Source organism: Leucopleurus acutus (genome assembly GCF_964270905.1).
Source record: "Leucopleurus acutus genome assembly, contig: HAP1_SCAFFOLD_645, whole genome shotgun sequence".
In the NCBI taxonomy this organism is placed as follows: domain Eukaryota; kingdom Metazoa; phylum Chordata; class Mammalia; order Artiodactyla; family Delphinidae; genus Leucopleurus; species Leucopleurus acutus.
Window position 1 is genome coordinate 54,985 of NW_028138748.1, and position 11,615 is coordinate 66,599.

Consider the following 11,615-nt stretch of genomic DNA (forward strand, 5'->3'; position numbering starts at 1 on the left):
CCCCTATCTCCAAGTTTTTTGTTCATCTCTGTCTTGAAGTGATCCTTTCCTAATGCACAGCTCTCTCCCTGCCTGGTAGGACCCAAGCTCAGTTAGTCCCTTCTCCAGATGTTCTGGCTGACCCTTATGCTCCCCGTAGCTAAAAAGTTGGCTCCCTCTCAAGTGCCTTTCCTGAAGCATGTTGGGTTTCTGGAGGGGACTCCTTGTGAGATTCAAGCTGTCACTACATCAGCACCCAGGGGTATGAAGTTTGTGTTTGTGCCAGAAGGAGGGGTGCCTGTCTAAAGCTGCAGCCTGGTATGGCCCCTCTGAGCCTCTGAGCATCCCTAGCACCTGTTGAGTATGCCACATCTAGATGTTTGCAAGGCCAAAAGTGCTTCTGGGCAGCCTTCACTTTGAGGTAATGCTTTCAGGAAGAGCCTGGGTTGTTGTAAGCAAAACCCAGAAGCACTTCCTTTACCTCTGAGCTTAAACTAGAGAACCTGAGGAGGCAGCGCTGCAGGGAGGATGAGGCCAGAGGTCACCTGAGAACCACAGGGGCAACTCACAGTATTTTTACTGAAGCTCTGGGGGTTGAAGGCACATTTGCTGTTTGACATTTTAAAAATTATTTTGGTGCCTTCACTTGGAGCTTGGGCAGTACTGCAGATGGGCCTGCCTGTCGAAAAAAGAGAGAAATCTTAAAGTCAAGAGAGAGCTTGCAGACTAGGCTGAAGGATTGTGTTTGCTGAAAAAGATTCCAGGGGGAGCTGATTCCTTCTCTGATGTGTGGATCTGAGGCACCTGCAAGAAAAAAGAACGCTTGCCTTATGCTTAGTTCCCCCGTTCCCTGGGCTGGGAAGGAAAGGAACTGAATGCCAGCATTAGCAGTGTGCATTGGGACCAAAACCATTCAGAGAAAACACTGTCATTTTCCTCTAATTTGCAAATTGCAGCTATTCATGTTGGATTGAACAGCTGAGGGAAAAGAGCCCCCAGTTTTCACCTGCATTTATTGAGAAGAGGCTGGTAGTAGGAGGGATGCACCAACTTGTAGCTTGTGCTGCAAGTTGGATATAACCTTGGTGTGAGCATCCTGGTTAACCACTGCCCATGTTCAAATATACAGAGATAGATTCCAACAATCTCTTCCAGTAGCCTTATTTTTGCGTGTGATCTTAGAAGCTCCTGGCATGTAAGTCCAGTCTCCAGTTTCCCAGACTCTGTAAACCTGCAAAATGAATAGAGAGAATAGTGGAACACAGACCTATTGTTCAAAGACACAGTCACTTTAGGGAAAGAGGAAAAGAACGGGTAGGTGAATCTTCTCTGGGATTGCAGGGTTCAGCTCAATGAAGACTGTCCTGTATAAAAGAAACTCCTCTAAATGGTTGAATTCTTAGCTCTCCGGAGATTTGAGTTTTCTTTTCCCCAGTCCCTGCGGGTTGCTGTGGGGAATGTGCCAAACCTATCATTTGAGATAAAAATTTATGGTGAGGTAAGCTTCTAGGCTGGGGGAAGGAAGACTTAGTGACTGAAATGGGGGATGCTAAGCACTGGGGGGCAGGAAGGAACAAGGAGCTAGTAATGGATGTAACAAATGCTGCAGCTGCCAGCAAAGCCTGGATTGAACTTCCTTCCTGAAAATGAGGACCCGGGCAAGAATGACCACTCAGATGTAAACAGTGTCTCTGACGGGGAATTCTCATCTGCCTGCCGGTGGGCCAGAGCTGAGCAAGTCCTTTCTCTCCTCTGCATGCACACTGAGTTGGTTAGTAAGTGACATGTCAGAGGACAGGAATCCTATTCAGTGGATCTTTCAAATCCAGGAGTTTGAGGCTAATGAAATTAGTGTGTGGCCAGGGCTCTGCCAACTAGAATTAAGTCACTGCAGCCACCCTGCAATGCATTTTCAGCCTGAAGGGAGCATCAGGGAGGAATTTCGGGAGATTTGTTTCGGAGCCTGTACAAAATAATACTCTCCTAATGCTAAGAAAGATTAAATGTAAATTAATATTGACTATGAGTAACATATTTAAAAAATAATCGCCGAGTGGGGGATGGCTTAAAGTGGAGAGATTATATAATATGGTGTCCAAAGAATAAATCTCCTCTGACCGCTGTTTCATGGGCTATAAGTAAGATATATTACAATGGAAAGTAATGGGAACGTTTTTATTCAAGGCTTCTCTGCTATTGACGAGAGCAAACACTCTGAGAGTATAAATTACTCTTGCTATGTGCTGACTCTGAATGAACAATATTTCATGTGCAGTGACATGGTCTAAGCTATAGACTTGGAATTGAATGGCATCTGTTTCAATTGTTTCGTTCTCTCAAGAGCAACTAGATAGAAAAAAGTGGTCAATTTGACCCTTGTGGGAGCGTGTTGCAAATCTAAACCTGTGTCCCTCATACCATAAATGAAATACATTTGTAAATTTGTAAGTGTTTTCCTTCTGTTCATTGATGCTTGAGTATAATCTCAAACTTTGGGAGCAACATTTTATACATAAGTACTTGGTTTTCTTCCTTTCTTCTTTCTCTTTCTCCTCTCTCTCTCTCTCTCTCTCTCTCTCTGTTTCTATCTCTCTCTCTCTCTTTCTCCATCTTATGTAATTGGATAGAACTGGGCACCTAGGATGATGTGGTGTTACTATAGTGGGATTTTTTTTTTTTTAAAAAAAACTCTAACTTACCCTTTTAAAAATTTCATAAATACAGGTGTCAGTGCCATTTGGTATAGTCTCTATAACAATTTCTGTCTCCACATTTACTGTGTTTCAGCAAATTTACCTAACAGATGGTGAGTGGGCAATTTTTAAAGGGGCATTTTTTAAAAGAGCGGAGAGGGAAGGAATAGAGACAGGCACATTCTATATTTGAAGTTACCTCCACGTGTATTTTATGTATGTATACCCATACAATTAAGAAGTCTTTGGATGTTTTATCTTCAAGAATAATTCAGATAATGGATTACTTGAATTATCATAAACATTTAGGGTTTAACAGATTTGTTACATATAGACGTTGTATCATGGATTTAAAAGACCATAGCCAGCGGGCAGCGGCGGGCGGAGAGACCGAGGGGCGGCTGGGCGGCGGGCGCGGGGGTCCGTGCTTCCTCGCGGTGGAGGGCTGGGGTTCGCCGGATACGCCGGGTTGCTCCGCGTTGCCAGGTTACCGAGCGCGTGCCCCGCGCCCGCTCTTCCGCCCGGGCCGCCCTCGGCGCCGCCTGAGCCGCGGTGCGGGCTGCGCGGGGCGCCGGTTCCGCGTAAGCCTGGGTCGGGCGCTGCGTGCGGGACTCTCGTCGCGCGTGGACAGGGAGCGAGCGTGCGGGGGACGTAGGGCGCCGACCTGAGGCTCCCCGGCGCTCCGGCTCCGCTCAGGGCGCCCGCTCAGGGGCCTCCGGCGCGAGGCCCCCTTTGTGGTCAAGATGGCGGCGCCCAGGCGGGCCGCGCCGAGGTGAGCTGGAGCCGGGCCCGGAGAGGGCGAGTCTGCCACGCCCAGGACTTGGACCCCGGGCTGGTCTCCCGTCTCCCGGGGAGCGGCGGGTGAGTGGGCGCGGCCGCGCGTAGGTCCCTCTCGTGGGGTGGTCAGCTCTCCGTGCGTCCGCAGACTTCTGTCGTCTGATAGATCTGGGGTGGCCCAGGCTGGAGGCGAGGGTGCTTGATTGTGGAAACCTGAGGGGTTTAAGGACTCTCTTGGGATCGTTTCAGACCCCAGCAAGAAGCTGAGAAAGTTTCCTCCTGACTCTCTTCCCGGCTAAGTTTTCTCGCTTCTCTGAAGGTGCCAGGTTTTCTGAATCACCTTGTTACCCGCGGGGATACAGTTGGTGGTTCTGACCGTGGAACGTAGGACCCGGCGCGGGGAAGCCTGAGCTGGTTCTAGTTACTTTGTTTTCAAAGCACTTGTCTTGTCTTTGGAATCTTTGTGTATGTAACCAATGTTGGGAAGAGCCAGCGTTTTCTCCTCCAAAACACTGCGAGGGGTAACTTTATACGTAAGAAACAAGTGGGCGTTCACATCCATCTCTTTTCCAGCCACTGAGTTTTGGTTGTGTTTCCTTTCTTTAAGTTTGTCTCGTTCTGAAGTGATAACAAAAAAAAAAAAAAAAAAAAAAAAAACCATAGCCAATTACACAAAGTATACTCTAGTCTCAGTCCTGCCATTAATTAGCTTAAGTCATTTAATTTTTCTAGGCCTCGTTTTTCTCATGTGATGTTTTTTCTTTGAAAAAGTATAGTTTCTAAAAGTCTCTAATCTCTGTGTCATAGTTCAGCTTGGAGAAAACCTGTTCTTATCCAAACTCCATGACATTGTATTTCCAGCTCCAACTTTGGACTTTGAGTGAGTTGGGGGCAACTTTTTAAGGATATTTTCACACAGCTTTTTTAGTTAATATCAGTCTAGCTGACTTGTCATACTCAGACTTTCTCCCATATTCTTTTACCAGTGTGTTCCTTAGTCATATATATAAAGACTGTTGTGGGAAAAATGACCTCCTGGGTCAGCTTACTGCATGGTCATCGACACAGGGCAGGGAGTAAGATTCTGTGGATTTTACAGAAGCAGATACAGGTTTCATTATCCATGGCCTCTCCCCTTTCATCTTACAAAAACAGCAGGCTTTTCTTGGAGAATGGCCAGATAATGCTATCCTGCCTCCTCACTGGCCCCGGGGATGAGTCGCCCAGGGACTGAACTCCAGTAAAGCAGGTGATTGGCTCATGGGTAGGCATCTGACCTTGGCTAAGTCTATCAGACTCCTCCCCAGGACTTTTCTCTCAGAGAAAAATGGAAGAATTGTCTTTTCTCTCTGGAATTTCTAAGCTGGGGAGATGTGACTCTGGGACTCACAGTGACCATCCAGCACAAGAAGAGACTTTCTGTAAAATAAAGTCTTGCAGAGGTAAGCAGGGCTGAGCGATGGAGAGAGAGCTGGAACCCTGCTGATACTCTGGAACTTCCAGATCCAACTGTATCTGAATATGGCTGCATCCCTGAATTTCTAGTACTTGTTTGTTGAGGTTGTTGTTATTGTTTGGTTTTTGTTTTTAAATTTCCTTTGACTATTTTGAACTTGTTTTCAGCTATGTGCATTTGAAAGCATCATAGCTAAAAGAGCTAATTTCCTACATTAATGTCAGGTTTGCTGATTGGCATTCCTTAAGTGAAAAATAATATCCGCTATTTTCTTTAAATAAAATCCTTCTAGCTCAGGTTTGAGATATTCAAAACTCTGCCTCCTACCCCCCTCTTTCCAACATTTACTATATCACCTTGAAGCATTTGTGACCACATCTTTCCCATCTAGACGCAGTTGAGAGAGAGAGCAAATACTTCTGATATAAACCGCAACCTATACGCCTCCTACCTGGAAGCTTTAGAACACACTTGATTCTTGTCATTAAAGCAAATCTTTTGTTGTTGTCTCCAGGGCACAGAAGCATTTTCATGGCATAATGGAGTACAAAGTACATTAAGCCTAACTCTACTTCTCACCCTCTTTTACTTTAAATAGGCAGAAAAGAACAATCTCAAACACATTTTCCCAACAAATAAAATACATATACAATTATGTTTAGAAGACATTTATGCAACATATAGTTAGACTGATTAATTAATGGACCTTTCGCCAATTGGCACAGTAAATATATATGTTCAATGTGCTTAATTAAAAAGAAGACAATAGGGCTTCCCTGGTGGCGCAGTGGTTGAGAGTCCGCCTGCCGATGCAGGGGACACGGGTTCGTGCCCCGGTCTGGGAGGATCCCACATGCCGCGGAGCAGCTGGGCCCGTGAGCCACGGCCGCCGAGCCTGTGCGTCCAGAGCCTGTGCTCCACAAGGGGAGAGGCCACAACAGTGAGAGGCCCACGTACCGCAAAAAAAAAAAAAAAAAAAAAAAAAAAAAAGAAAGAAGACAATAACATATCTTTACAGGTTAATTATCTGAGAAGAGTATTGTGCCAGCACACTTGATACTACAGTATTTCATGTTTGACAAGTAATCTTCTTTCAATTATATTTACTGCTAAATAGTTCTTGGATCAAGCTATTAAATTATAAGGTCAAAAATAAAATGATATGAAATTACAATGATAAAGGGACACATATCCCACTTTATGAGAATAGAAGTTCTAATTTCTTTTCAATACTACTAGTAGTGACCACAGTACTAATTTGAGCCCTTACTATGAGCCACTGTGCCCATATACATTTAGTTCTTACAGTAGTTCTGCAAAGGGCATATAATAATCCACACTGTAAAGCTGAAGAAAGTGATTCTCATAGCTGAAAGTCACATAGCTGGTGAGTGGCAAAGTCTAGATTCAAACTTAGAGTCATCTGACAATGCCCAGGTTGTTGACCACTATGTACACTGCTCAATTGTTGCACCAATAAAGAAGTGCTTGAAATAATTATAGATTTGCCTACCCTGAAACTGCAGTGATTTAAAGACATCAAAGTTGCCAGTTGCTTAACCACATCTACTTACAGTAAGAAATTACATTTTATTTCATTTCTAAAACAAGATTAATTCTGCAGGCCCATCGAAACTTGAGCACACAAATCCTACCTCCAAATGAAAGATGCTGCTTTTCCATTATTCAACAGATGGCCCTGTACAGAGGCAATAAATATATAGTAGAATTTTCATTCAAATAAATGAGAAGAGAGGTTTCTTCTTGTCCTGATTCAGTGCCCATCATTATGGATTATGATGGCTCTTCCCAAACTTTACTTCATTCACTCCACTCTTTCTACAAAACTCCAGTAATGGAATCCATCATTCAGATATATGTGCAAAGCGAAAGGACTGTATTAATACAGTTGCTGAAAGTCAAGTTGATAGAGCACAGGAAATAGATCCTAATACATGCAACATTAATGTTTGTGTGGGCCTTGGAGTGAGGGGTAGAAGAATTTTCAGTTTAATGGAATATTTTGCCTCTTGCTATGAAAGTGTGGCTTAATAGTCTTGTAATTGGTCATTTACAGAATCCTCCATCTCTGGGTTTCATGCTTTCTTTACTCTGCAGCTGTTGATTCCTTCTGTTGTTCTGGATGGAGGATAGCAACGAAGCCACTTCAAAGGGCTCAGCCTCCCTTTTTGTGTTATTGTTTAGATGAAGATATTTCCATTTATTAAAGCACACTGTTTAAACATTTTTATCATGTTTTAAACTTGACTGTGTTCTGAAGGTATGAGCACAGGCAGACATAATGGGGGATGTTTTCCAGGAGAAAACATACTCTTATCAAAGGAATTATCAAAATTTTCATGTATGGAGTGAGAATCAAATTCTGGAGTTAGACCTGAATTTAAATTCATACTCACAACTTACTACCAGTCTCATCTTGATCAAACGGTTACCACACTTCTCATCAATTTCCTTATCTTTGAAAGCGGAATAAGAGAAGTATGCCTGGTGGAGTTACACATAAAGCTCATCTGATAGAATATTCATAAGGATTTTGCACAAAATACACATGGAAATATTTTAGCACCGAGTTTAGTGTGCGATTCGTCTTCAATAAAGAGCTATTATTTTGTTATTATTATGCTATCAGTAAATATCACTATTACTTAAATGTCATTATTGCTAAAATTGCTGTAAAATTACCGCAATAACCCATGATGAATTCCCCTCTTCTGGTTCCTTTGTTTAAATGGAAAATATATATATAAATCTAGACAGAGAACACTTTAGTGATCCTATTCAGTGGAGTGAGAATTTCCATGGCACTGATTAAAACAAATCCTGAATTGCATGGACTTAAGATAGCAGAGAGGGGCTTCCCTGGTGGTGCAGTGGTTGAGAGTCCGCCTGCCGATGCAGGGGACACGGGTTCGTGACCCGATCCGGGAAGATCCCACATGCTGCGGAGTGGCTGGGCCTGTGAGCCATGGCTGCTGAGCCTGCGCGTCCGGTGCCTGTGCTCCGCAACGGGAGAGGCCGCAACAGTGAGAGGCCCGCGTACCGCAAAGAAAAAAAAAAAAAAAAAAGATAGCAGAGAGGCTAAGAGGTTTGAAGTTAGACATCCCCAAGTGTGAATTCTACTGTGACCCTCTTCTAGCTCTAGAACCTTGAGGAAGTTGCTTAAACTTTCTGAGCTTCACTACTAGTTTCCTCATCTGTATCTTTTTCAGGACTATTTATCAAGCATCTTCCTGTTCTCTATGCTTGGACGTATCAATGAATAAATTAGACAAGAGCCTTTGCCTGCGTGCTCCTTCTTGCATGCTTTCTCCCTCCTTACATACTCGTGTGGATACGGATGTTATAAATAAATTCTATGCTTTGTCACAGGTTGATGGGCGCTACGGGATAAGGAAAAGGATGTGAAGCTCACTGAAGAGGCTTGGGTTGGGAGTGCTGGAGGAGTGTACAGGTAGGTTCTGATTTTAAATAGGGTAGTCAGGGTGGATTTTATAAGTTGACATTTGAGCAAAGACTTGAAGTGAGGGAGTTGTCAGAATGTATGAGGGGGAGACCACTCCCTGGGAGCAAGAATAACCAGTCCCAAAACTCTAAGGCAGAAATATGCCGGGCAGCTTGGAGGAATATCAAGGAGGCCACCCTGGCTGACTTAGTCAGTGGGGAGGAAGAGACAGCAGGAGGGCTGTAGGTCGGAGATGTGATGGGATGGATTGGGTAAGTCCTGGGAGGCCATCACATGCATTGTGTCTTTTACTCTAAATGTAGGCAGCCAGGGGCAGGATTTCAGCCGAGGTGTGGCATGAACTGTCCCTTGTTTGAAAAGCATAACTCTATCTGTGGTCTTGAGGATGTGGGGAGAGAGTGGAGTCAGGGAGAATCTCGGGAGGTGACTACAGGATCCTCGAGGTCTATGTTGGTGGCCTGCACCAGGCTGCTAGCGGCTGGTAATTCTCAGAAGTGGCACATTGGGAAGGTTGTGACAGCATTTCGTGGTAGATTGAATGCAAGAATGGAAAGGAAGAGGGGGTCAAGGGTGAATTCGAGATTTAGGGCCTGGGGAACTGGAAAGGTGTGGTTACTGTCACCTAAGATGGAAAAAGTTTGGGGTAGAGCATGTTTGGGGGATTAAAGACCAGTTTTGGAGGTATAAGATTTGAGATGTTTTCGTGACGTCCAAGTAGAGATGCTGAGTACACAGTTGGATACACAAGTCTGCAGTTCTGAAGAAAGGTCTAAACTAGAGATACACTTTAATACAATGGAGATATTAAGAATAATTACATGGAAGCGCTATTTTAAAGATAAAATGAAGTAATGCAATTAGCACTCTGTCTTCTCAAAACATTTAATAACTGTTAGCTAAAATAATTACCTGAAATGAAAAAATACCTATAGTTTCTTTTGTTGTTCGCAGTAAAAGTGAATAAAACGTCACAATTATTTTAATAGTATTTGTGACACAGTAGTTTTAGTTAAGACACCATGACTACAAACATTTACAATAAACCTTTCAATCTCCTACTTTTCACTCTGATAGGGTACTTGGAACCATATTTTGTAAGGTTTAAGTTAGTTGTTATAGGGTACCTCTTTAATTAGAAGTAATTCTGAACTGTCTAGTTCCATGCAGTTTTATATACATATATGTATAATTACTATTTTATGATTTATCAAACTCAGTTGAAAATTTGCATCACTGATATACATTAGAATTTAAGCATTTACCCAGGTATTCAAGGAAAAAAATGTACTTGTCTTGTAATTTCCATAGGGGTACTTACTTTCACATCTTCCCTTCACTTTGCAATTGAAAACATGGCAGGGGAAATATTATCTTACTGGTCTTTGAGTTCCCCTTAGCTATCTGCAAGTCCTTAAACAGCCTTTGTGGCTTAACCAAAATTCTCTTCCATCTTCATTCCGCTAACAGATATTGGTCTAAGCATGTACTTATACTAAAAAATGCATGACCACGTTGTCTCTACACATCTATAATTTTATGTTAACACTATCATTATGTAAGCTATACTTTAATTGTAATTATAACAGATTTTATGTCAACACACATCCATTTCTAGTGTTCATCTGGTGTTCAAGGGGAGAGCAGCATGTCGTAAATTTTATCAAAATATAACATCTGAAGAATAGAACAGAGGGTAATTGTGTAATTCTGTATTCACTCTAATTAAGTTCAGTGGAGTTGGCATAATAGAATTAAGATGAAAAAAAAAAGACATTGAGGTACCATGGCTCCCTCTCCTAACACACCCTGTTTGTATCCGAGAGCAGAGACTCGGCACCTTTCTGTACAGAAATGGAGACAGGAAGAGGCCAGAGGATGAATGACAGGCACGAATGAGGTGGAACTTGAAGAGCAACATGGAAATGAAATACTTCTTTTGTATTTGGTAGGTGGGGAAAATGTACCAGTGTGTATGCCTACTGGGACCACGTTTTCCAGAACAGTTAAGCCCAGTGTCAACTGTGCTGTCCCACCTTCCTCGTAAGTAGGAACATACTGTTACTTGAATCTTTGCTTCCTGTTTCTTGATACCTGGTTGAGAAGATTATCACAGGAACTGCATCTTGTTAGCAAATACACTGTTTTGAAATGATTGACACTCACTGAAAAGTGGCAACTCCAAGTTTGCTCTCTCTTGATCTTGGACTATTTAAGTCTGGAGTGCAGGAGTGGGTTATGGGGAAAGACCATTGGAATTCTTATGTCTTCAGCATAATGGTTATAGCATAATGGTTAGGAGTGTAGGTGCTGGTTCAAATCTCTGCTTTCCACTTGCTAACCATATGAGCTTGGGCAATTTACCTGATTACCTGAACCTCAATACTCCTGCCTATAAAATGATGTTAATAATATTTCATCCTCATAGACTTGTTTTCAATGTTGAAATGAAGTCACTTACACCAAGCACTTAATACAATGCCTAGAGCATAGTAAAGTCTATTATTATTACTATTACTACTACTACTACTACTATTATTATTATTACTATCACGATGCCAGGTGCTATTTTTCCTATTCCTTATTCCATTATCTTCTGCCCTGTCCCCCCATTTCTGTCTTGTTTCTGTACAAGGGTAGGTTTGTCACAGAGCATTTTCTTTCCCTAGTGTCTGACTCATAGTCATCAAGGTGACTGGTCCACGACCCGGCATTCATTGCTGCTCGTTGAAGCAACCCATTTTGAGAAGGGGAGTTGGATATTGATGCCAAGTTGGGTCAAGGAGAGAGAATTTTCTCTCTTTTGCACTCAGAGAGCTAAGTGAAATATTCAGGCCTCAGAAGGAGAATCAGGCAAAGGGCAACATGCTTCATTTCATACCTTGGTGATTAAGAACAAGTCAGACAGGCTGGATTTGAACTCATTTCCGTCATGTACTGACAACGGGATCTTAGGTGCATTTGTAACCCCTCTGAGGCTCAGTCAACATCTGAAAGAGACGAATAACATTATCAGGACCTAGCGTATAGCCTCGTTGTAATAAGTGAGTAAATCCTTTTAAAGCGTTCAGCACGTTGTTTGGCATATAAACACTTAATAAAATTTAGCTTCTTTGACTACTACCGCTGCTAATATTATTAAGTAGCTGAGCAAATCTGAGGCCCATTTTTTTCTTAGATTGCACATAATCGTTTGGACAACCAGCTCACATTGATCAACCGTTGCTTA

The 11,615-nt window shown here is 42.7% G+C and overlaps 1 long non-coding RNA gene across 1 annotated transcript; it reads left to right on the forward strand.

Moving 5' to 3' along the window:
• Nucleotides 1–3,469: 3,469 nt before the first annotated feature.
• Nucleotides 3,470–11,004, forward strand: LOC309979003. Its single transcript, XR_014327183.1, has 3 exons — nt 3,470–3,533; nt 8,296–8,377; nt 10,339–11,004. It is a non-coding gene; the product is annotated as an uncharacterized lncRNA (long non-coding RNA).
• Nucleotides 11,005–11,615: the final 611 nt, after the last annotated feature.